The sequence below is a fragment of the Natator depressus genome, chromosome 4 (genome assembly GCF_965152275.1).
Source record: "Natator depressus isolate rNatDep1 chromosome 4, rNatDep2.hap1, whole genome shotgun sequence".
Taxonomy (NCBI): domain Eukaryota; kingdom Metazoa; phylum Chordata; order Testudines; family Cheloniidae; genus Natator; species Natator depressus.
In genome coordinates, this window is record NC_134237.1 from 27,007,356 (window position 1) to 27,034,469 (window position 27,114).

The following is a 27,114-nucleotide window of genomic DNA, read 5'->3' on the forward strand; positions in this document are numbered from 1 at the left end:
TTGTGCCAAAGGAGCGAGCCCCTGAATGTAAAAGGTTAGATTCGTTCCTCAATTTAGTAGTTGTATAATACATAGGAGCCTATAACAGGCTTATATAAATGAAAATTAAACTGCTATTATAGTTCAATAATACTATGTGGTGTAGAAAGGGTCATTTTTAATGGTTGGGGGCCGAGTAATTTTATTTTTAAAACGACTAAAAATATTTAGTTTTGAGAAACAGCAAATGGGAGGCAACTCTTATTAATTGTTCCTCGTACTGCCAACTCAGAGATGTGACTCCCATTATTTTAGCTACATACCTTAAGGGAAACTCTGATTACAGCCAAGCAAAATAATCATAGTTATTAACACTGGCTATTTTATTATTAAAGAAAGGAAAATAAAACGTCAAACAAAACAATACAGCACAAACAATAAACTGGTTATGTCTGTTACAATCTCTTCTGTATGCCTCTCTGTGGAGACCTTTTAGCAGAGATTACACCTTTGAGAGTGGGCTGCATCTGGGGACTCTTCTTTAGTAAGTGAGTATATTTAGGCTTGACAGAATTCAATTTTTTATTTTTTTTTTTATAATTTTGATGGATGAGATCAATGTTTATTTTTAAGTTTTTTATTTTTATCACTTTAAATTTTCATAGCTGTGAGAAATTATGGCGTGGTCAGGCAATAGCGGGGAGTCAGACAACAATTATGTAAGGACAGTAGACATTGAAATTCAAAAAGTTAAAACATTAGAATTTAAAACACAAATTGTCAGCTGCACATGTCAAAATATACAATGTAAGTATCCTAAATCAAGCTCTAAGTTCTCAAGCAGGAATTTTCTCTCTTTGCCTATCTGTAAATTTTGCTGATCGTAGATAAAAATATTTTTTCATTGGGTTGTGTGTGTACCATGAAATTGATATTTACTAATGTTTACGGATAAATCTAATTCTTCTAAGCCTAAGTATATTGCCTCTGAAATTTATTGTGAGCCCAATTTAGTATCTCATAGATACTTAAGCTGTTTATAATTGGGCAACAGAACTTGTTAAGGGGAAGATGGTTCCTGTTGGTTATTATTAATAATCAAGAAGTTTATAACTGGGCAAAGTAAGCAATCTAACTAAATCCTATGAAATGGAAAAAAATATTGAAATAGAAGAAGTCATTTAAGGAGCTTTCTTAAGTCAGGTCAATTACAAATATTAAGAATCTTAAATCCAATTAAATCCCACTACTTTGCTGTTTACCAGTGTTTAGCCCCGTCTCCTTTTCAAGAATACATGGTCTAACCATTGGTAATTAACAGGAGAAACTGTTGTCATCTTAAAAACAACAGGATTTCCATATCCCAGTGAAATCATTACTAGAGTTTAAATCTAATCCTTGTCCGTGTCTTAGTTAACTTCTCTCACCAATCCATTTTGAAGTCTTGGGGTGGTTTCCTTTGGCTGGTTTTTTCTTGAGTCTTCTCTGTTTTTCTTATCTGTCTGTGGCAGCCTGCTTGAAAAGTTTGACAGGATAAGTTGATGAGTGCTTGCTGTTAGGCAGAGTAGCAGAGGGTGTGTGAATGGGAGGGATGCTCACTTCTGAGGGTTTTTTTATATTCTTCTCTTTCCTATTTCCATGAAATGATTAGAAAAAACACTGATTTGGGGCTTGTTTAGATTCAGATTGGCTTAGTACCTCCATGGGTTGTCCTTGGGAGCCTCTTCATCTGTGTAGTTTGTTAATGTATATGTGCATTAGAGTTAAATTATTTATTGACAGATGTATTTCCTTTGTCTTTGTCACTGGAGATTCTCAAGAATATCTTTAGAGTTTTATCTCTTTGTTTATTCAATTTCTGAGAAATTTCTGTAGTTTGATTAGAGTTCAACAGGAAATGAAATACTGTTTTAAAGAGTCCAAACATTTCTGTTTTTTATAGAAAGTTTTTTAGTTCTCAAAAACAATCTTTATAAAATTAATGATTTCTTCAAGAGTCCTTAGCTTAAATAGTTATTAAAGCAGTTGTTTGTTCTTTAAAACAATTTTTAGAGAGATCGTTGTTCTTGTCTTCCTGAGTTGAGAGAGGGAGTAGCTTGAGTACTGCTAGTAATAATTAATTCCCCATTAATATAACTATTCGGAACTTAAATGGCTTCTTACATTAGTAATTATTTTATCAAGATCATTAGGCTCCACGCTGGTACATAAAGTATTTTATGATTTACACAGCAATGATATTAGGAAATTACAAAATACACTTTGTATTTAGTTAAAGTATTTGCAAATGTGCCATTCTAAATGCTTCGGCATTTCAACATTTAAGAAATAAACAAAGGTTTAAATCACTTCCAGCTTCATATGTTTTTCCTAGAGGTCTTTCTGAATGAAGCATTTAGAGTAATCATAAAATTAATTTCAGCAAGGATATATCTAAAATTCTTTACTTATAAGTTTTTTCTTGGGAGCATGAAAAAAGCTCACTTTGCATCAAGACATTGCTCTAATAACACAACCCTACAGTCCTGTCACAATCAAGTCTTTTCCTAAATCATGAATTTGTTTCTTTTCGTGAGTAAGGATTAAGTTTGTACCAAACTGATATTTTATATAAACGGAGGTGTCTTAGCTTTGATCAGACATTCTTATGGGTAATAAACATAGTTTTATGGCCAAGGTATACTATTTTCCTGACATTTGTTTGTCTTCAGGGTGAAACTGCAGAATTCCTTTGGTTAGCCTGAATATTTAATAAAATTAAATAAACAAAATAAACAAAAAATAAATGCATGGGCGGAAGGAAGTACTTTTCTCCAAGCACCATATGTATGAAAGGAATGACCAATATATATCCTAAGCATCAGTAAAGGCACAGGCAAGCTTAATATCCTAACAAAAATTATAATAACTTTATTAGTATCATTTTGCATTAGTATTAAGGTCTGTCCACCACAATTGTCATAATAAAATGACCATGGACAAGTATGTAATAGAGGAAAACCATAACTGTAGTGGTCCCTCTGTCTCAGGCTTGGAAGAAGGCCACTGTGCCTCACCACAATATCCTTTAACGGTACATAATAAGGCAGTAATTCCACTGGAAGTTTCTAGTGACATCATAAACCACAAGACTTGATATTTTTAATAGGTTGTTCACATCACCATAACTCAGAGATGGAAGTATTACTTTATATACACTTTGGGGGTATATTTTTAAATAATAGATGCAACCCCGTACCCTGCCACCATGTGAATGCAACGTTAGGGTTAACATTTTAAACAAAGGAAATACAAATTTGTCATTCCCACAGCAGCTGTAACTTGGCCATATTGCATGTACGTATGATTATCTTACAGAATATGGTGTTCTCGAACTGATTTCTGCATATGTTCGATGTGATTGAGTTATGAGTTGCTGTGGAAACAAATTAATTTCCTTACTTTCTGGTGTTTAACTGTTCAGTGTCTGACAATTTCTATTTCATTTACTTTACATGTAATGTTTAACCTTTAAGTGTGTTAAAATGTATTACAATTGCTTTTCTTATATTACCCACAAGGAGTCCCATATTTAATGGGTTGGCAAGTTCTGGTGGATGTCAGAGCTCTTAAGTTCTTTAGTCAACCTGCAGCTTTTTCTTCTATGCCTTTCAGTCCTTCTCTACTGGTCTTTTGATACTCACAGCCTGGCTGGAGTTGCTATGTCTTTTGTCTAGCCTTATGATTTATCCTGCCATTTGTTATACGAACTAACTAAAACATATACATCCACTTACTATACCAGACATGGGTGAACCAAATAGTTTGCTAAACCTAATAAATACTAGCAAACATTTGGCAAGCCAAATTTAACCAAATATTTTTAGTTGGTATTTGGCTAGGTCCCCCTATCTAGCCAATTCCATCTGAGGCCCAGAAGTGAAAAGCCTCCACAGATGGTATCTTTAGGGAACGTATTATCCACCCTCTCCCTACCATTTATAAAGTATATTCATGCAGAAAGAGAACTTTGTCTGAAGGGGTGTTTATTCATTTTTATGCATATATTGTAGTTAGTATCTGTCACCAGCACTAGTGACTAATGCCCGTCACTCCTGGTCACTTGGCTTGGCTAGAAGCACAAAATAAAATTTAGAAGCTTAGATGCCAGGAGACTACAGGTTGAACCTCTCTAGCCTCGCTGCCACCTGTGGTCCCAGCTGCCGGCCCCGGATCCTCCCCCTCCCTACCGGAGCTTGAATGCCACAAATCAGCTGATTCGCAGCACTCCGGAGGCGCTGGGAGGGAGGAGGAGGAGTTGGTAAGTGCGAGGCCACCGGCCTCCGAGAGGCGAGGGAGGCATAGTGGGGAGCGTGGCACCGGTGGATGCTCCGCACCCACTAAATTTTCACCTGGGTACTCCAGCCCCGGAGCACCGACAGAGTCAGCGCCTCTGCCGGACCACGGATGTTGCCGGACCAGGCAGTGTCGGATTAGAGAGGTTCAACCTGTACTAATGGAAGGAGCAGAAGAGATAACACTTATTAGAAATTATTTAAAATAACAAGCACATGCTACATGTCTTACTCAGGGTCAACTCTGTATTCAGTGAGACTTGTTCCACACCCTCAACGAAGCCAACTGGCATCAGTTGGAGTTTTACCTGAGTACAGCCTTCAGGGTTTATCTCAATATAATTAAGGAATAGCACTATTGGGTCAAGTTCTCCTCAGCTGGCGTAAATCGGCATAGCACCATTGATCTCAGTGGAGCCACGTGCATTCAAACAAGCTAAGAATCTGGCCCATTGTTTCTAGACGGAGAATATGAATGCTTGCATTTTCCCCAACCTCCACCAAGAACTATCTATAAATTGCTAAGCTTTTCCTAGTTTAGATTTTTATAAGATGACTGTGGTGCATGAGTCCTAGGTGACATCAGCTGCAGAGAAATAGAATCTGTCATGCACCATATAAAATGTTGGATTTTATAGAACCAGCCACAGGAATTAAACTTTATATATATAAACATTTACATGTTTTTCAATGTTTGATATATGACTTCACTGTCAATTCTTGGATTAATTAGGTGTACGCAGAGACTAGTATGTTGTGGTCAAGAGTGAATTTTATTGATGTAGAAAAAAGGCAGCTGTAAGTTATATGCCTTGCAGCTTTGTCATAGCAATCAAAAAATGGATGAGGAATTGCTGTGCCACAGAAGTTTACTCCCATGTGCTGCAGAATTATTGTGGCTCTATAAAGAAAAGCTGCCAGTAAGATTAACTTCACCTTCTAAGCTCCTAGTTGATTTTGTGTTTACTATTACTAAATTTAATTTGCGGCTGGTTTACTAACATTAAGCCATTTTTCTGCGTAATGAGCTAGAGAAACAAGCAGCTTATCTGGTGGCTACTTTATATAACTTGGTAAAAGAAAGAAACTAAATTGTCCTCTCCTGAAGAAAAATACATCAGAGGAAACCTGGGTGGAAAGAAAACCCATTTTGTAGATTTTCAGGGCAGTTTGGTTTTGTCCTTCCACCTTACTCCCTGAAGAATGGGCAGCGAGTTCATTCCCTACAATCTGCAGGTCACTCAAGACCACTCCGATGTTAGGAAACCTGTCTGAGGCCCAGGGTCATCTCTGCGCAAGTCCTGTGCTATCTACCTACCGCATGTATCTCTCTACCATGGGCCTGTTTATCTATCTGTGTACTCACTTGTTCATGTGACCTCCATCATTGTAGTATTTGAGCACCTCACAATCTTCAATTGATATATCCTCACAACATCCATGAGAATCCGGTAACACCATGATAATAGAACTTTCCTAACTGCACATTAGCTCTGGAATCCATCTTTAAATGTGTTTTCACAACATGGAGGGTGTGATGCTGACAGACCAGCTCAAGTCAAAGCCACAGGACAATTCACTTGTATGTGAATATCAAAGAAGTGTTAGTGTGTGTTCAGACTAATTCACTCCTATGCTAATATAGATTAAAGGAGGTGTTGATTATATTGTTTTCATCTGTCTGAATCCTGTGGTTTGCTATTACATTACTTCTACATTATGTATACCCTGTGGTTAAATAAACCTAGCTCAAAGGTGTGTTAATAAAGAGTGTATTCAGATGTTAGAACTTCATGAAAACTAATGGGATGTTACTAGTATTGTTCTCACTTATCTATTCCTAGGTAATGGCAGGCATTTGCATTATGTATATCTTTATAGCTAAGTTGCAGAGTAGCAGCCATGTTAGTCTGTATTCACAAAAAGAAAAGGAGTACTTGTGGCACCTTAGAGACTAACAAATTTATTTGAGCATAAGCTTTCATGAGCTACAGATTCATTGGATGTAGCTCACTTCATCGGATGTAGCTCACGAAAGCTTATGCTCAAATAAATTTGTTAGTCTCTAAGGTGCTACAGGTACTCCTTTTCTTTATAGCTAAATTACTCATTAAAGACAAGTGCTAACTTCAAAGCAAGGGCCATTGAGTTCACAATGGGAATTCAGACTCAGTCTGCATTCCTCATGCACAGCCAACAGGGGTCCATGTGGGTACAGAAACTGTCAGTTAGCTGTCTGTATGAAGAGGATATAAAAGATGTATTCAAGGAAAGATCCTCATCTCTGAACTGTTTGGGCACTTACAGGGAAGCATTCCAGATGCAAGGCGGAGATCCCCAGAGTTATTCTGGGTAGCCCTGAGAGACTTTTGGAAAGCTAGCAGATTACTACATCTCTGCTATCATTTGGATTTACAAACTTTGACTCACATGTTAATGTATTTTATCTGCTTTAACCTCTCAATAGCTCTCTCATTTCTTTTTCTTAGCCAACAGATCTTTAGGTAGTTTACTAGAGAATTGGCTACCAGTGTTGTTTTTGGTGTAAGATCCAGAATACCAACTGATTTGCAGTAAGTGACTGATCCTTTGGGATTGGGAGTAACCTAATGTGATGTAACTTTTGGTTTATATAACCTTTTATCACAAAGTGTAGTCTCTCTGGGTGGCAAGAGAGGCTGGAGAGCCTAAGGCGACTGTCTGTGACTCCATGGTAATACTGGTATAGTGATCCAGGAGTGCACATTTGTTACTGGCTTGGTGAAATCTAATTATAAAACAGTTGTTCTCAACCAGGAGTACGTGTACCCCAGAGGGTACATCAACTCATCTAGGTATTTGCCTAGTTTTACAACAGGCTACATAAAAAGCACAAGCAAAGTCAATGCATACTAAAATTTCATACAGGCAGTGACCTATTTAAACTGCTCTGTATACTATGCACTGAAAGGTAAGTACAATATTTATATTACAATTGATTTATTTTATAATAATATGGTAAAAATGAGAAAGTAAGCCATTTTTCAGCAATAGAGTTGTGCTGTGACACTTTTATATTTTTATGTCTGATTTTGTAAGCAAATAGTTTTTAGGTAAGGTGTAACTTGGCGATATGCAAGACAAATCAGACTCCTTAAAGGGGTAGAGTAATCTGAAAAGGTTGAGAGCCACTGGTATAGACTATACCATCAGTTTGGGGTGTCTGCCTTACTTTTTGACAGTCTGACCTGAGATTGGCGCACTCCAGACAGCATGATAGAGGGTCTCAGTCTATAGATCAGTGGTGGGCAACCTGCGGCCCATCAGGGTAATCCTCTGGTGGGCCACGAGACAGTTTGTTTACAATGACCGTCTGCAGGCATGGCTTCCCGCAGCTCCCAGTGGTCGCAGTTCATCGTTCCCAGCCAACGGGAGCTGCGGGAAGCGGTGCAGGCTGCAGGGACGTACTGGCCGCCACTTCCCGCAGGAACAGTGAACCGCGACCACTGTGAGCTGCAGGCGGCCGTACCTGCAGACAGTCAGTATAAACAAACTGTCTGACTGATTACCCTGATGGGTCGCAGGTTGCCCACCACTGGTATAGATAATAGAACCTGAGACTGTACTAGCTTTTGAGTGAATTCCTGTGGTGGGAGGGATGCTGCATGTAGAACATTTCTGAAAAGTTATCAGAATTACAGTTGTGAGGGGGGTTTGCTTTTTTATATCATGTTGGACATTTCAGTTAAAAAAAAAAAGAGAGAGAGAATGAAAAAATACAGAAAACAAGCAAGCAATAGCCTGCTGCAAGTCATTTTACTCACAAGAGAAGCACCCTAGTTTAGGCTGTAATACCCTGATTGGTGTGCTTTTGTCTCATAGCTCTCCTGTGGCTGACCAACAAAATACAAATGTATCTGCAAAAAACTTATGTTAACGCAGTGTTATGGCCGAATGGTTAGGTGCTGAGAAATCAGGAAACACAAAAGATAAGGTTGAATGCCCAACCATAACTCTTCCCACATGCTCAAATGCATTATGATATAGTCTTTAGTTAAATGGTAATGTACTAATTTTCCAAATATAGTATGATTTAATGTTATTTTCTGCAACCTTAGATATACATGTGTCTGAAATAATCCGTAAACATAGACAGACATAAATTTCAGATGAACTGCAAACCTTGTCTGTTCAGCCCAATCAGGACACACAGAATTTTGGGTAGGTTCGGTGTCTGCTTTTATTTGTATGTTTAGAAAAATATGAGGTTTGGCTCCACATTTAAACTGGATTTCTGCACATACAATAGCCTTGTAGCCAGAGGCTTTGGTTAATGGGAACTTCTCTCTAAGGGTCTTATTCTGCTCTCATTTACTCCAGATTTAACCCAGTGTATATGACAGCAGAATTTGGCTGTAACTTTAAAAAAAAAAAAAAAAAAGGGCAGGTATATCATCTTTGTTTTAGCCATTGAGCAACGAACAAGTTTGATTAGAGTAAATATTGTATTGAAATTACAGGGTTATGGTAAAGTCAGTGGCAAAACTCCCATTGACTTGAATCTGGCTAGAATTTCACCCACAAAGCTTTTACTAAAGAACATAAAATATATGTATCAGATTGTAATAAATCTAGATTTGCTATCGTTATTTACTAAATCCCTAACATTGGTTCCAGGATAATTCTGAGATTAGAAAGGTTCATTCCATGCTAAAATACATGTTTAATCTACAAAATACAGAAGTAATCCCAATAGGACAATCAAATGGTGACTGTACTTTTAATATTTCTGTATCTTCACGGTAATTAGAAACCCAGATTACCAATAACTTTGTAGATGTTCGTAAAACAGATTTACTGGACCTCCTTCCAAAACTCCAAACTGAGGTCCAAACTTCAAATACATTGTAAAGTGGTTGGAGAGAAGAAGCACAAGACAAACGAAATGTCAGCCTTGTATTATGTTTTGACATTTTCTATTCAGGTATCAAACATTTTACATAATAAGAATTTATATAGCCATAATGAAATTTCTTTGGGTTTTGAAGTGGCCTAACGGGTTTAAAAGGATGTGTTACAAATACCATTTGAAGCTTTAGGCTGTGTTTATATAATCTAATCCTATGCCCATTGGAGCGCATAGGAGCCAGAGTGGGGTTACGCCACTGCTTCCGGGAGCTGCGCGCATGGTGCAGCCCCCAACCTGGAGCCCCAGCCGAAGTGGAGCTGAGCCGCGTGGTGCAGCTCGCAGGCCAGCTTAAAACAGCTCATGGGCTGGATCCAGCCCCCGGCCATAGTTTGCCCACCCCACCTTAATCGATGGAAGATTAAACAAATGGAGGAAAATAGGATAGCGCATAAACAATTAGTTTGCAATGTGGAATGCCTCCTTGCTTTGATAAGAGGCATGTCTAGACTTAAAAACATTCCTTTACACTCCTGATCCCTGAATAAACGTTTTCAACAGAAAGAAAGAATAAAACATTTATACTCTGGAATGTCAGTGGTCTAAGAAACTACGTTATTTCAAATTGTGTCCAAATATATTTACAGGTAAAACATGCAAAACCATAGATTTTTAATCTTACTCAGAGTATTTCATGACCAGATGGGGGTAGTTTTAAATGTTATTTTGGAACATGTTGACTTTCTGTCTGAGCTTGGGTGCACTAGGAGTAATTCTATTACTTGTAACTACATGGAGGAGGTATGCTATAAGATATACGGGTCAGTATCTCAGTTGTAAATCATCATATGAATTCAGTTGAGCTATGCCAATTTGCACCAGTTGAAGATCAACCCCATAAATTTTATTCTGCCTGTCTAAAAACAAAGGGTCTTGAAGAAGTCCATAAAAAAGACTGCTGGAGAAACTATAAACAGGAAGGGAACACAGAATATAGGTTTTCTACAATATTAGAGGCCTTCTGGAATATACAGTAATCAAAAAAGATTATTGTTATTACAGACAGCCAGTGGTATTTCAGACACAAGAGGTTATAACATAAATAAATAACCCAGATTGACAGATAAGAACTTTGAAAATCTGTTGAGAATGTTAGTTATTTCTGGCTGTGGAATAGTCAGTATAAGGTCCTAGAAATGCCTTCATTCCTCAGCTGTGCATCAGAACAGTCTCTGAGCCTGCCAGTGAACAGGAATCAGCACGTAACTCCATAGAGCAGTGGCTCTCAACCTTTCCAGGCTACTCTACCCCTTTCAGGAATCTGATTTGTCTTGCATACCCCCAAGTTTCACCTCAGTTAAAAACTACTTGCTTACAAAATCAGACATAAAAAATACAAGTGTGTCACAGCAAACCTTATTACTGAAAAATTGCTTCCCTTCTCATTTTTACTACATAATTATACAATAAATCAATTGGAATATAAATATTGTACTTACATTTCAGTGTACGGGGGCGTCCTCAGACTTACGACACAATTCGTTCCTCAGAATTGCATTGTAAGTCAAAATTGCTTTTCCCCCAGGAATCAGTGGTATAAAGGTCAGAGATTGGTTCCTGAATTTTCACCACAGTAATGCAGATTTTTGTACTAAATTAATTATAGATGACTAATGAAGCAACATCAATGTATTTATTTGGTAAACAGCATTCAAATAAACATATAAAATCACATATGCTTTGACTTTCCAGAACTTTTTGAAGGGCTCTGGGCTGGGGACTTCTCTGAATTCTGGGCTGATTTCACGAGTGCTTTTTATGTAGCCTGTTGTAAAACTAGCTAAATATCTAGATGAGTTGATGACCCGTTGGAAGACCTCTGCATGCTCCCAGAGATACTCATACTTCTGGTTGAGAACCACTGCCATAGGGGGCCTTGAAGTGATTTTTCACTCTGGTGCTCCTAATTACCTCAATTTGGACTCAGACCTCTAGTTTGGATAACTGATTTGCAGAAAGAAATGATAATTAGGATTAAGTAGAAATAGTGCCACTCATCTTTTTGGCTGTGATTATGGCATTTTTTTATTATTTTTATTTTTTAAATAAAAAAGGTGGAGAAAATATCAAATGGCGTATGGGGCTAAATTTGGTGAATGGTGGAATTGAAAAATGGTGAATATCTGTGTGGTTAAATTTTCAAAAGTGGCATCTAAATTTGAGCCTGCAATTTTGCATGGTGATGCTATGTAGGGATGTCCAATGATGCTGACACTGTGATAGATATTGAGCAAGAAGGATCAAAAGCAGCAAACAACTTTCATAAACCCAAAAGATTTGGAGAAGTAGCATGATTGGGACTGACACAAAAATACAAATTTTAACATCAGTATCATGTCTGTCCTCAAAGTCATGGAAATCTACAATAGAAATTGATAAGAAGATCAAGTCATTCCAAACTAAATGTCTGTGAAATATCTTCCGAGTCCATTGGAAGGAATTTCTTGCAACATCAGAAATTCTAAATAGAGCAAATCAATCTAAAGCATCAAATATGGCAAGAGGATGACGATGATGGACATATTTAGAACATACTTTAAGGCTTAAGGTAACACTGTAGAACAATAGAGAAAAGCCAGATGCATCAACATGACACTCAAAAGCCTGAACAGACCAGCATAAGACTAAAATAAATGGCAAACACTGGTGTATGCCCTAAACTCCTGAGAATGTGGGAGGATAAAGAAAATAATTTTGCATATGTTGGCCTAAAACTTTGAATTTGCACATGTGATGCTATCAGTTGTGTGCACACAAATGCTGTTTGCATCCACAAATGATTTGGGGTAAAATTTTCATAAGCACGTAAGTCACATTTTCAAAAGTGACTTAGGCACTTAGTCATTGAAAGCTCATTAGTCACTTTTGAAAATAGGACTTAAACTCCTAATTCTCTTGTAGCGCTTATGAAAAGGTTACCCTTTGTGCTCAAAATGGCAGAAGGAAATTTAGAGAGCAGATGGACATTCCTTTAACATTTAATAATAGCATTTTTCTAAGTGTTCATCAGTTACTTTGAGCATGTCTATACTACACCTGTAAGTTGACCTATGTAAGGTTGACTTACAGCCACCACAGGAATTACTGTGGTGGTTCGTGTCCACAGTACCCTCCTTCTGTCAGTGATGCTTGTCCTCACCAGGAACGCTTCCACCGACTTGAGAGACATTGTGTGTGGTGGCATTGTGTGTGTGTGTGTGTGTGTGTGTGTGTGTGTGTGTGGTGGCGGCGGCGCGGGGGAGCCTTGAGAGCCCAGGCTCTCAGCTCCACATGCAGCTCCCCACCAGGAGCCTGACTCCTCCTCCAACCCCCTGAGCTCTTGGCTCCCCATTCCCCGCTGGGAGCCCAGCAGCCATCTGGGCTCCCGGCAGCGAGCTCTGTGCCCAGGCTGCCGGGCTCCAAGCGGGGAGCCAGGGCTATGAGCAGGAAGCCAGGAGCCCAGGCAGCTGCCAGGCTCTGAGCTGGGAGCCTGGGTGCAGCTGGGCTCCGAGCAGGGAGCCAGGAGCATGGGTGGCAGTCAGGCTCTAGCGGGAGCCCCCCACCTGCCTAAGGATGATAGCCCGAGCTGTGAGTCGAGCTTTCTTGTCAATGTCCTGGCTCCAGCAGGGAACCATGAAATTGACAAGAATAACAGCCAGCAACCCATGTAAGTAACACAATGTCTACAGGGACACTGTGTTGCCCTGACTACACCAACATAAGCCCTACGCCTCTCCTGGAGGTGGAGTTGTTATGTCGGTGTAGTAGGGCACTTACATCGGCAGGAACAAGGCTGTAGTGTGGACACTGACGTTATTAGGTTGACATAATCTGCCTTACGTCAACCTACTTCTGTAGTGTAGACCAGGCCGTTGTTTTGCTTGTATATACAGTGAAGCCTGTGCTAATGGTGGCCAGCTAGTTGCTGTCACCTGTAGTAATGGCTAGGAAAGTTTCAGTCCCAGGAGGATTCTTTCATGTTAATTGTGCTGTGTTATGGGGTCTCTCTTGGTAAAACAGCCATAAAAATTTAGATCCCTTTGCTGTCTGCTATCAAGTTTCACTTAATGATCACCAATAAGCCCTATTTTAAGAATCAGTTAAAGGAATTTTAAGATCAGAAAACAGCTGCATATGTGCAGGATTAGCAAGGACTTCGGTTGTAAGAGAAACAAATATTTTGACATTGTTTACAGCTCAATGGCCAATATATCAAACTCTTTAAACAGGTGAATAATGCACACCAAACACCGTCCTTCCATTAATACTGAACCATTTTAACTCTACAGTACTGAAACCTAATTTCTAACAAAAGGAAACTATGTTCAGTGTTTAAAAAATTAAACTACAGTGACTTAAGTTTGCTGCACCAGACATCCTGTGAGACCTGCGTGAGGTGATCAGAGGTTCGCTTAATCGTTTTGAGAGGGAATAGAGGTTAATGGTTACAGAACCTGCTTTTTTTTTTTTTAAATGAAAGCTTTGCGAAGATTAATTTGTTTAGTGATCTTTGCCCCGTCCCCTATTGATTGCAAGTCCACATTACAAAAAGTAACATTTTCAATTCCTTATAGTGGTTAAAGTGGGAGTATACTCCCAGGATTAAGCAAAAACAGAGCACAGATTTTCTTTAGACAAGAAAGGTGGCATTCCTTCCATCTCAGTATAAATGTGTTAGGGAGAACTTAGACGTGGCTCACTGTACCACACTTCAGTGCATACTTGTTTATTTTATTATCAGGGCCAGATCTCCTGCTTCCATGGTAAAACCTGACCGGGGGGAGCGGGGAAGACGGACTAAGGGAAAGGAATTCTCTGTGGGAACCTTACTGCAGAGTCCCTGCCTCTTTGTTCTCTCTGTTCGGGAAGGGAAGGATTTGCCTCCCCAAGGATTGAGCTACAGAGCTCAGCACGAAGCCCTGCATATCCCAAGAGAAATGCAAGAAGCCAGAGCCATCTGTAGAAAAGCCCTGTGCTCCATCCAGGCCAGCTCTGTGCCCTCAGCAGACCCTCAACTCACTTCCTGGCAGTGTGGCTCAACTGTTACTGTGCAAAAAGGGACTGCCTCTGGGCTCAGATGCTCCTGGGAACCACTTAAAGGGAAATTCCCACCATGAAGGGGGCTCTTTGGAACGCATAATACAGCTACAGGGAATCTCCATGAGGCTGGTCAGGGAGACGGCATGCATCCCCCATGCCCATGTCCTTCCCTCCTTGTCACAGAGTTTAAGGCCAGAAGGGAACCCCAAATCATCAAGTCTGACCTACTGCGTATCCCAGACTACCAGCACCACCCAGGACCTGCACACAAAACCCAACAACCAAAATTGGACCAAAGTATTACAGCCCACAGGAGACTAAACTAGTACGTGCCACAGGTGGAGAATCAGAAGGACCAAATGCATCAATGCCTGAGGTCCCTGCAATGGCAGGAAAGTGATTAAGATATACCCAGATAATCCAAGCAAGAGACCTTCACAGTGCATCATGCTGCAGAGAAAGGCAATCTGACCCGGGGCAAAATTCCTTCCCAGCCTCACATATGATGCTCGATTAGACCCTGAGCATGTGAGCAAGAACCAGCTGGCTAAGCGAGCATACCCAGCCACCACTACCTGTGCAGGTTCTCACCCCATGGAGAACCTTCTTTATGGTCCTAGGAATTAAGGATGGTGCCATAGAGGTGGGTAATGGTCCCTGTTGCATGGGTTGGGTGAGATATGGAGGATTTGGAGGATCCCCTCAGTGAAGGATTTACGGGCATAATCTGCCCCTAGTTTTTTTTTTTTTTTTTAAATGTACCCATCCTATTGTCTCATAGCAAATGTACATACCTTTAAAAAAGTTCAAATCAGATTAGTGAAGTCTGCTAAAACAACTCTCAACCTTGTGTTAAAAAATCAGCATTTTCTCTGTAGTGTTTTACTTACTATTATTGCAAGTTACGCCTACAGTTATTACTGAAAGAGATCAGAGAGGGGAGCACTTTTGTTTCTGTTTGTTTGTTTCCTCTGTAGATTTTTGACCGTTCTCTACAATAGTCATTTTAACTTTCCAGAGTCAGGCAGGCCCTGGTCCTCCAAACACTGATATGCTTAAAGTTAACTTTAAAGTCTTGATAGTGGATATTTAAAAGCAGGATTAAGCCCTGTGGCCCTCAGTGGTGTAGGACAATGCCTTTAAATGAGTCTATTCAGAAGGAGGAGGAGATGGAAGTGGAAAGGGACAGGAGAGCTAGCAAAGGAGAAAAAGAATGAGTAAGGAGAATAAAGCTGAAGAAGAAATGAGAGAGGAGAAGGAATGATATAAAAAAATTTTTGAATGGAAAACTAATACACAGTATGTAATTATTTGAATTGATAGGGGTGCTGAGCCTCTAATTCTTGTTGACTTCAGCAGAAATTGCTGGTACTGGTGATTTGGCTCAGCATGTACAATACTGTTACGTATTTTGTAAACTGTTACATACTGTGTGTTCTATAGTACAGAAAGGAAAATGAACAATATAAACAAAGGCCTTGATCCTGCAAACATTTTTCTTCACTTTAAGGAGGATACAAGTAGGGTTTATGCACCTGTGTATACTGTGCACATGGTGAAGCATTTTCAGGTTCAGGGCCAAAAGGCATACAGCCTGTTTTGTAGTCTCTGTGGATCACCATCAGTTCCCGTTCTTATATAACAATGAGTCACAGTGAGCTGAGGAGAGATACAGAGCGAGTGTATGTCTTTAGTGGTTATATTTTCATTTTGTTCCTGAGTGCAGTGCCTCTGCTGAGGATCATCTAAACCTGGGCTTCCTGATGGAGAGTGAAATGAGTGAGGAAGTTAAAAGGACAGCGTAGAGTAACCTAATATGAATATTTAGATTTTTGTAATCAAAATAGTTTTACAAAATCTATATAGATAAAAATATTTATACTCGCAGTATATTTTTTAAATGTAATGGAAACAGTTTTTGATTTGGACATAACTATTCAACCTGCCCACTCCATTCCTTGCAACCCAAGCATTGCAGCCTTTTGCTAGCACGTGAGAACGACTAAATATAAAAGTTAAAATTACTGTGCATTCTTTGTCCGTGTGAAGGCAATGCAAACAGTAAACACCTTAAAGAGGGGGAAATGTATGTGATTTTAAATGATCATTTTTAATCATTTAAGATAGATAGGATTAGTAACAGAAGAACATTTTGAATGTAAAAAAAAAAATTTTGTTTCATTTTGGAGGGAACTTCCTGGATTTACTCAGCCAGCAGTATCCTTTTATTAATTTCTAGCCCAAAAAAACTCTGCCAAAGATTGATAATTTAAGAGTTGCTTGGAACCGAGATTTGATTTAGAAAAAAAAATCAAGTAATCACAGTTATCTCTGACCTACAGCAATACAATTGTATCTAATGATAAAAAAGCAACTATAGACCTGAGACTATGGTTTATTCACCAACAGACACTTTTTTGAACATACTGGTTCCCACATAAACTAATAGTAGTGGGCCTCATAAACGCTGACTGCTTCTGGAAATGTAACTCCCTTGGTGCTACATTGGCTCGTATGTTTTGGGAGTACCTCTGTATCATGAATTTCTGATATGAGCTGGGTCAAAGGACCAGTTTGATATTGGATGCTAAGTTGGAGCCCTCCGGCTTAAGTTTTGTTCTTGGAAATATTTCTGATACCTGGAAACAAGGCGGCATGGTTCCAAAATGCAGCTTTGGTCACTAAAAAAAATTAATCCTGCAAAATGTGGAAAAGTTGATCTCCACCAAACATTGATGCCTAGTCAGTGATATGGCTGACCTCACAGCTACAGACAACATGGATTCCACAGAAGGAGAATGCTCAAAAAATTCAAAGCAATTTGGGCTGACTTTTTAAGAGGGCTGTGATTAATATAGATCCTGCAGCTATGTCGCTTCCCCTCTCCCTCCCTTGATCCTAAACTTACTTTGTGTATTATGATGAATCTGCTATTTTTAGTATATTTGTTGTATTTGGAAAAACTAATACAAATTATAAATATAACAATATTTTAACCAGATATTGCTTTTTAATGAAACATGAATCATGCCCATGAAATCAAAGTCTGCTATCCTTCCATAAACAAAATGGATTGTGGGAGAGGGAGTGCTTGAGCAAAGCATTTTTGTAGTGAAATATTTTTTTAAAAAAGAAAAGGAAAGAAAATACACAAAACAGTAATGGAACTTTTAGCCTCTGCTGGAGGGGATGGCTTAGATTTAGTCTGCATTAGACAAGGTTTACCGATATAGCTGTTCTGGCAAACCTTCCTAGTGTAGGACCCACTTTTTTCTGGCAAAAATATGATTTTGATGGTATAGCTTCTACCAGTTTCTCAAGCAAAATAAGCCATACTAGTAAAAGCACTTTTTTTGTTGGTATAACTGCCAGGAAAAAAATGTAGTAAAAATTCACAACCTTAATTGATCCTACTATACCAGCAAAAGTTTCTAATATACACCTGCCTTTAGTAACCTATGCTTCCTGGAGCTACAGGTTAAAATCAAACAGCTTGACTCAGCAAGGTAGAGTTCCATTGATTTTACTATGCAGATTTTTCAGCCAAGTGTTTTATGTGGAAGATAAAGAGCCCAAGATACATGTTTCTAGAATAGAGGTTTTCCCAAATAGCATTGTATAAAATGTTCCTCCTCCACCGCATGGGGTATGCTTATTTCAGTGGTACTATAGATGTATAATTTGGGAAGTACGTTGGGATGAAAGTGCTATATAAGGCTTGTAAGGTGTGCTACCAGGAAGTGGCCAGCAGAGTAAGTGCAGCCTGGGGCAGTCAAATCAAGATGTCTGTTACGTGACCTTTGTGAGTCTTCGTATGTGTAGATGGGACTCCTGGCCTGAAGTACACAGGCCTCAGAAGCTTGCTTAGGGTTATCATTCATATGAAAGGTACCTGTTTACCTAACAGTGGCTCATGGTCTGTATTAATTGGTTACATTGTTTACCTAAGATCAATTTGCCTGGCTCTGTATTGATCAGTTACTATATCTATCTATCTATCTATCTATATAGTATATGTTGTTACCAGTTCTTTGGAGCTATCTGCTGGTCAAGTTACGTCACTTGACTCTGCCTGGTCTGCGTTCCAAGTAGACAGTACCTGACCAAACCAGGAGGGCATCAGGCGGAACCCAGGGGGATTACTACCACCCAGACTGGAGGAAGGATAGTGCGGAAGCTAGATGGGTAGGACCCAACAAATGTAAAATATTGTCATAGTACATTCTACGTAATTTGATCGCACTGTGGGCTTGTCTACACTTAAAACACTACAGTGGCACAGCTGGAGGTGCACCCGAAGTGTTTCAGTGTAGACACTATTTTTGCCGATAGAAGATGTTCTCCTGTTGGTGTAGTTAATCCACCTCCCTGAGAGGCGGTCGCTAGATCAACAGAAGAATTCTTCCATTGACCTATTGCTGTCTACACAGGGACTAAGATCAGCTTAACAATGCTGTTCAGGGTTGTGGATTTTTCACACTCTTGACTGACAGTGAAACAGACCTAATTTTCTAGTGTAGACCAGGCCTAAATCAGGATGACTGCTTTATTGAAATGTCTCCCAGGAAACTGGCTTATCCTAATGATACCGAATGGTAATCACTGCTGCTTAGTGAGGTTAGTATTTAAGAAATTCCACTTAACGGTAATGAATTTAACTAGTGCCAAGTAGTTAAATGGTGTTTATCCAACTGTTAAATTCCAATGCAATTCCTTGAATACACAATTTGCCAAATAAAGACTGTGTTTATATTTTCTCCTCAAGAGGTATAGGTCATTAATATTCCAGATAATGAAAGTTACAAGTTCCACTGGCAAAACTTTCTTCTTAAATTATTATTTTTAACACATGTATAAAAGCAAAGCAAAAACTTCTTTGCCAAAACTAGTGTTCAGAAATCAATGCAGAGTGGTTTGAAAGCTCATCCGTAACACGGCCTGATGTGCTTATGACTTTAAATATGATCTCTTTGTATCATTAGACTTGTATTTAATCAATGCAAGTAGTGAAACCTGTCTTAAGTAATCGCACAAGGGACTGACAAAAATTGTTTGGTTTATAAAGATATTCTCCCAATATTGTACTCTTCATTTTGGGATATTTTGAAGCAGACTCAAGATAGCAGGTTGCTTAATAGAAATTTAGTAAATCACAGTACGTTTTAACAGCCTTCAGACTTGACTTGATTTTTACTCTAAACCAGATCTGAAGAAAGCAGTTTACAAAACAACATCATATTCCCATTTTACAGAGGGGGAAACTGATATGCAGGGAGATTGAGTGTCTTGCCCAAGGTCACACAAGTTAGGTTGGTAGAAACAAGGCAGAGGGCAGACTTAGACTTTCACCCAAGTTTAGCATAGAGTAAAATTGCCAACAGTTTGATCCAATAAGTTGTATTTTCAGAGCGATATAGATGGATAACTGGCCCAATTGCTTTCATTAGCAATTTTTCATTAGCTTTCATTCTTTGTGAAGTATGCCAAGTACTCATGTGCATGTTTCCCCACAGAGAACCAAACAAGAGTGTGAAATTACTGAGACAGTTTATGCACACGATAGACTATTTAAAGGGTGGTTTTCACCCCCAATTCACTTTTCATCTTTGGGTAGAGTTTTTAGAGTATTAGCCCGATCTGGGTTGGTTTGTCTTTCATTTTTTAAAAATCTTGAATCTGATATTTTACTTAGGCTATGTCTACACTATAGCTTAAACCACTCCCCTGAGCGACGTAAATTATGCCGGCATAAGCGCCCGGGTGCACTGCAGTCTCCTGCTGACATAACTTCTACCGTTCATGGAGGTGGTTTTATTATAACGCATAGAGTGTCTTCACCAGCTGTGCTGCCGCAGCACTATACACATAGGCATGGCCTTAGAAATCTCCATGCACTATGACTCTACTTCTCTATTAGAAAAAGGGGTGGCCTCTCCCGGCTGCTGCTGAAGGAGGCAGAACAGAAAGCAGACACTGTCTTAGCAACAGTCATTCTGGAAACACGCAGCTAACAGAGAATTCCCCCCTCCCTCCCTTTTAAGGATCCAGTTTGTAAGGCAGATGGAGAAACAAATTCCCAACAAATAATGTGTGTTTGTGGGGCGCACAATAGCTAATGGGGGAGGACATGCCAGTGGGAACTCAGATATTTATATTTATCTCTGCATACAAAGAGGGATGATTATTTTTTTGGGCAGTATTTTGTAAAAATGGATCTCTATAAGCAGGATGATCTTTTTGGTTCAGTCATGGCGAGGCTAAGTCTTCCCTTACGAGCAATATGCATTTCCAGATGAGATCCCATAATTTGTTTTATTGATGTTCTTTATGAGCCACTTTTTATGTTTCTTTAGTCAGACTAGGAGCTAGATTTGGATGCACAGAGAATAAGTCAGGAGGCTAATGAAAGACAAACATGCACGGTGCTCCTTGTGGTAGGCAGTGAACTGTAAATACATGTTTTTGGTTGCGTGCATCTGTGTCTGTAGTTTTATGAGGATGTGCCAGGCAATAAAATTTTCCTTGTCCCCTTCCCTCACCCGGCTTGCTAAAAGAGCAAATTGAACGCTTTCTGTCGTGTTGCATGTGGCTCATTGTAACTTATTTAGTCATTCATCCTCCTCTCCCTCTGAGGAGTTCATGTGGGAGTGACATTATGAAGTCAAGGTAATTTTCTACGGTGATTGCAGGAGGTTTATAAAATGTCCTTGCAGAAACAATATGTACGTTCTTCAAAACCATAAATCACGAACATGGTTGGTTTAATAAAGAAGACAATAGTGAAGTTGCTTGAGTTGCTTATTTATAATTCTGTGGTGCACTCCCTCCTCCCTGTAAAGTTCCGTGGTGTGGGAATTATTCCATCTCTAGCCATCTGTATTGAAGTTTATTCTGAACTCTTTCTACTAAAATACAAAACACCTTACACCAAAATAATGGTGTAACAAACTAATTTTTCGAGGGAGCAGGGACTGAATTTCAGTATTTTTCTCCTATGAGCAAGTGGCAAGTAGCAGCATTTCTTCTGAATTATCCCTCCCCCTCGCCTCTCTTTTTACACTCGAGGATGGAAGAAAGGATGTGGAGATGTAAAGAATGAAACACAATGTGAACAGAAAATACAGCTGAGAGAGAGCGAACAGCTTCGTTTGAGGGTCTCTGGTTCTTTTCTGTGGTGATTTTACTACTTAATTAACCAGTCATGCTCTACTCTGCCATTTAGATCTGCAGCCTTAAAGACGTTGCTACTCACCCACACCCTTCAGTCTTCCCACTGCAGGCACTGCATGAAGCATGAAAAGCAGGGAAATTCACATTTTAATCACTCTGCTATGTCATTAAGAGGGTTTTGGTCCTGTGTGATCAAACATATTCTTTGTGCTGATACGTAGCAACTACAGGGAAGTCTATGGCAGAAGGCTTAGCCTTAATTCTATTTCTCCATTTTTGCCACTTCAGTTTTTTAATATACTATTGTTGCCCCTTTTCAACCCAAGTGGCTAGTCAGAGTTTGGGGCTCTGGCGATGTTGCAGTAGGAAGTAGAAATTGATGGGAGTCTGGTATTTTCTTTGATGCAATCTTGTTTATTTACAAGGAATGTATAAAGTTCAGAAGGAACCAAGAATAAAAGGAGCAATTTCTTAGCTTACAGCTCCCAAATCTCCTGGCTTTCTTGCCTCTCCTCCTCTCTGTTCTTGTCTGTCTAGCGTTTCAGTGTAATCTCTCTTCACAGACACCCCCCACTCCCAAAAGAACCCCAACCCCAATACTGATCCAAAAACCCCAGAGTGGGTTCACACACACTTTTTTGTCCTTGATTGGAGTTTATGGTTACAGTTCTGTTAATTCAAGGGTGAGCTCACACCTATCAATCTCCATGAGGTTTTAACTCGACCCATAACAACATTTCCCCCAGCTCATAACACTACGTTGCATGCAATGGGCTCGATTTTCAAAGAAACTGTTGCATGTACATAGTAGCAACAATAGATAGGCATTTTTCTGCACTCAGCGATTGGTGACAGTTTTCAGAAGCACTGTGCATACAGTGCATGCATACAGGTTGAAAATTAGGCCTTCAAAGAAAGCTTCTCAAGTTTACAGCAAAGGGATTTTGCAGAGTGGCTTTGGAATGCCAGGCTGGCCACTGTGTCAGATTTTTAAAGCCAGGGTTAAATAGCTTGAAGGGAGCTATCTATTCGGTCTAGGCAAGATGGTAAAAAATATATAGCACTGGCCCTGCAGGATCTCCCTCTTCCTCAGATTTGCCTGAGAATAGGAAGAGCTGGTGTTGGATCTGCCCAGTTCTCCTTCCCCCAGCAGACCTAAGAGCAGCAGGAATGTGATCCAGCTGGATGTTGGCTCTGCCAGAGATAGTACATTGTAACGCAATAGAACCTTAATAAAATTTTACACTAGAAACATTAAAAGTCAACAAGTTTGGAAAGAGCCTAGCACATAGTTGTAAATGTGCAGGCAGTCTCTGAGCACCCCCTTGTGGCCCAGTGTGGCACTGCAAGTCCACTCCACCTTAATTTCTCCAAGTGGAGCAGCAGTAGATTCCATTTTAACAGCCCAAAGCAAGGAGAAGACAACACAGAATAACCAGATGCCATGTCCCCTTTTAATAAGGTTTCAGGCCAAGAATCATTACAATAGACAGTTCATCACGCCCAGGGTTCAAGCCTCCCAAACTTGCAGTCCACACCCAAGTCTCTGAGTCAATTTAGGCTGGTCTCCTGGGGTCTGAGAGGAGCTGCAGCCAGCCTGACTTCTGCTCCTCTCTTTCCCTTGCTCTGTTTTCTGTTCCTGTTTATATAACTCCATCCCCAGGGCAGGACAGGGCCTCCTGGATCATTCCCCAGGTGGCAGGCAGTACACTCACAGTAACCAAATAATAATTGCTTCAACCTAGAAAACCAGGCTGGTCTTCTCCAACGCCTGCCAAAGGAACAAATAAGAAAGGGGGAGGTTATTACATATGTTTAAACTGTTAGCATTTTTACAGTTCTCAAATAATACGAAATATTCTTCTTAGGATTGATCTTCACTACAGGGAGATCGATGCTGCTGCAATCGATGCAGCAGGGATCGATTTAGCGGGTCTAATGAAGACCCACTAAATCAATGGCAGAGGTCGACTCCAGTCCTCCACCTCTCCGAGAAGAGTAAAGGAAGTCGAATGGAGAGCATCTTCCGTCGACACAGTGCAGTGAAGACACCGCGGTAAGTCGACCTAGGCTACGTCGACTCCGAGTAGCGTAACTTAGGTCGACTTACCCCAGTAGGTGAAGACAAGCCTTTACTCTGCATGGCCCTGTGGGGACATCAGCCTCCGCTAGCTGTGGGAGCATCATTTCCCAAAGGCTGAGACTCTGCAAGAGGAAAAAAAACCCAAACCTTTAGCAGCGTTTAAAATCACCCTGGCAATACCACTACATAAATACATATAATAGGCTATATGACCCCAGAACAAATAAAACAATCCAACTTATCCTTTTAGGACTCTCAGATGTCATTCATCACGTCTGACTCCCTTCCCCTCTTCTGCAGATGTCTGCTGCCATATCAATCTTGGGAGGCCATAAGGCATCGATTCGGTTGGTGAGATTCATCAGCTACTCACTCAATGCTTCCTGAGGTCCCTAGCCCTCACCACATCAGCCGCTGGTTATTAGAGGGGAACCCAAGAGGGAAGGAAAACTATGTATGTTGATTTTTTTTAATTTAGCCTGCAGCTGCAGTCCTCTACAGCTCAGACCAAAGTTACAGTGCATCCCACAGGCTAGGCGGGGCCTACAACAGCAACCAATAATAAGAATCTTAACACATCTTCGAAAGTTAAGCCATGAGCTAACTTGCCTCGTTGAAGCGCTGCCTCACAAATTATTTCCTCCTTTCCCTGACAGCTCCTCCTGTCTGATACTTGCATCTAAAGCCACCCCTCAAAAAAGCCCTTCTTGTCTCTTTCTCCTACAGCTATTTACTGCCAGTTCCCCCACCAGCTGCTGCCTCTTCTGAGGTGGGGTACCTTGCCCAGCAGACAAGTAAGAGCTGATTGGAGACCTTCTCTATTGGCACCTCCGTCTCCTGTCTGCCAGAACCATGTTGTAACTTGCACGTGGCTTAATCCTTCTTTCTGAGGAACAAAAGGAATAGTAAAGCCTGGAGTAGGAGTACTGGAAATAACCAGCCATTTTCAGGTTTATAAATAAACCACCTTTTTACGTGAGGTCAGACAATTTCCCATAGTATTTCAAAGCCCTACCAAAAATTGTTGTTCTTTTAACTGCTGAAGTATCTATCCAATTCCAAATGTTTTAAGAAAGCAATTTAATTTTAAAAATTAGTCCCATGCTGCAGTCCATTGATATTTTCCCCTAAATGTTTATATTAGAACGTGAACCTGATGAACTCTAAACCTCTGAAAAACTGAGCTTATTATGAAGGTGTAAAAAGGACTCTTTACTCTCGAGATATGTGCGTGATGTGATATGCATTTGACCTACCATTTGGGGACTCCTTATACAGAGGGTGCACAATAAACACGTCTGCCATTTTTCTAGATCAATATGTTTTCTGCTTAAAGTTCACTGTCCCAATACAGTGGACTCTACTCATCTTCAGATGAGTTGATATACTCTGCACAATGGGCTAAATTATGAGGAGCACTGAGGGTGGGGTCTGCTGAGAGCTGCAGTGGATGCGTGGAGATGCTCTGTGCTTTCTATATGCACAGGGCAGCTGCAGGCCGAGTGCCACAGGGAGTGCTGTAAATCATGTGTGTTATATAGCTTTCCTTCCGCTCGGTGATGAAAGTAGAGCATGCATTTCCCACAGTGCTTGGTGGCAGGTACTAGCAAGGTGGGGTGGATTGGTAGACATGGCCATGCCCCCTGGTAGCTTGGAAGTGCTGCTGGGCATGATAACTAGCCTCTACTGTTGCCTTTGTGCTTGAGAAATCGTAGTGTCAGTACTCTACCTGGGTCATGGGAGCCAGTGCATGTGGGGATGAAGGCATTTTGTTTGGTGTTTTTTGTTTTTGAAAGGGAGAGGAGATGCAGTGGTGGCTTCAATAACGCTCCATAGCAAGAGAAGGACCAAAGTGCTATTTCTGTTTGCATTCTCTGCAGCTGATATTGAGATTTCCAGCAGAAGTCTAGTAAGCTGAGGAGTGTATTTTTATTGGTACTCACTTGCTTATCTCAATCAAATAAATCAGAGCGTATTTGCCGCACACAACTTGCCTGAAGCACCATTTAATTTTATTTCCCCCACTTCTTGCAGGTCACAGGACGTATTTTATTCTATGTATGTAATTTATACATTGCACAGTAATGAGTCCGTCAAATGGAAGGCCATAAAAATAAGACTGGATACTGTATATCTCAGCAATGTGTCAGGTGAAACCACATTAATGCCTCCTGCCTACTAATTGTGGCTCACATTGTACGGATCAGTAGAACTCCACATTTCCAGATATGTTTTACTGTACTTTAGCTGCTGAAATCAAAGGGCTCTGTTATCCCGTGCATACAAATGAAACTACTATCTGGAACTCCTTTCATCATTGACATGCATTGTGTGTGTAAATCGTCTCTTTCATCCGTGCATCCATTCAAGAACTTACCTGCAAAATGTGTGCAGAATTGGCCTATTTGTAACATCTTCCAAATGGATCATTAACATTTTCTTGTGATGACATAAGGTTCTGCATATCTGAAAACTCGCAACTAATGTGTAAACCTGTAAATAGATGAATAATAATAATTAGCACTTATGTGTTGCTGTTGAAAGTGCTGTATAAATATTAGTTAATTAATCCCTGTTCAGTAGTAATCAGATGTTATCACCATTTTAAAGATGAGAAGTCACTCTTTGGACACCAGGTGGGTCAAGGAACTATCAACCCCCTACAGGCCAAAACGAATGCTATCCAGCCCTGGAGCACCCATGGAAAAAAAATGAGTGGGTGCTTAGCACCCTCCCGCAGCCAGGCTCGCCCCAGTGCCTGCCTCCCACTGGCTTCCCCGCCAATCAACTCCTCCCCGCGCCTCCCACCCGCTACAGATCAGCTGTTTTGCAGTGTGCAGAAGGCACTTGGGGGGGGAGGGGGAGGAGTGGGGATGGGGCATGCTCGGGGGAGGGGTGGAACTGGGTGGGAAGAGGCGGGGCGGAGGTGGGGGCTTGGAGGAAGGGGTGGAGTGGGGGCAGGGCCTGGGGCTGAGCAGGAGTTGAGCACCCCCGTGGGAAAGTTGGAAGCTGGCACCTGTGGTTGCATATCTTGTAGTATTTGCAAGACACCCATGAGAGAGGGAGAGATTTAAAACAGCAGATTGAGTTCAGATGGATTTGTTCTGCTTTGCACAAGAACATCAATTACTGCATCTCATCTGACGTTCTTAAAGAATGCAGTAACTTTTAGCATGAATGATAAAATACAACAGAAGTCCCATTGCATTTATAAAATGACAAAATAACAATTGCCATCTAATCATATGTATATGGTACTCATGTTAATCTGAAATGTAAAAACATTTGACAGTAGGAAAAAAACCCACATACTTAGTATGTAGTACCTCTTGCTTTAATCCCTATGAGAATTGCCACTGTTTTTCAATAGGTTATTATCCAAGGATGGAAGGTGGTCCTTGTCAGTATACAGATGTCCCTCGACAACTGGAAGGAAGGGGAAGAGAGTCCTCCTTGAAACACTTGATCCCCAACTAGGCTGACCAGACAGCAAGTGTGAAAAATCGGGATGGTGGTAGGGGGTAATAGGAGCCCCAAATATCAGGACTGTCCCTATAAAGTGGGGACATCTGGTCACCCTATCC

The 27,114-nt window shown here is 40.4% G+C and overlaps 1 protein-coding gene across 3 annotated transcripts in view; it reads left to right on the forward strand.

Annotated features, from left to right (window-relative positions):
- RAP1GDS1 (Rap1 GTPase-GDP dissociation stimulator 1) overlaps nt 1-27,114 on the forward strand; it is a 153,590-nt gene that overhangs the window by 56,441 nt on the left and 70,035 nt on the right. The gene's annotated exons all lie outside the window — the stretch shown is intronic.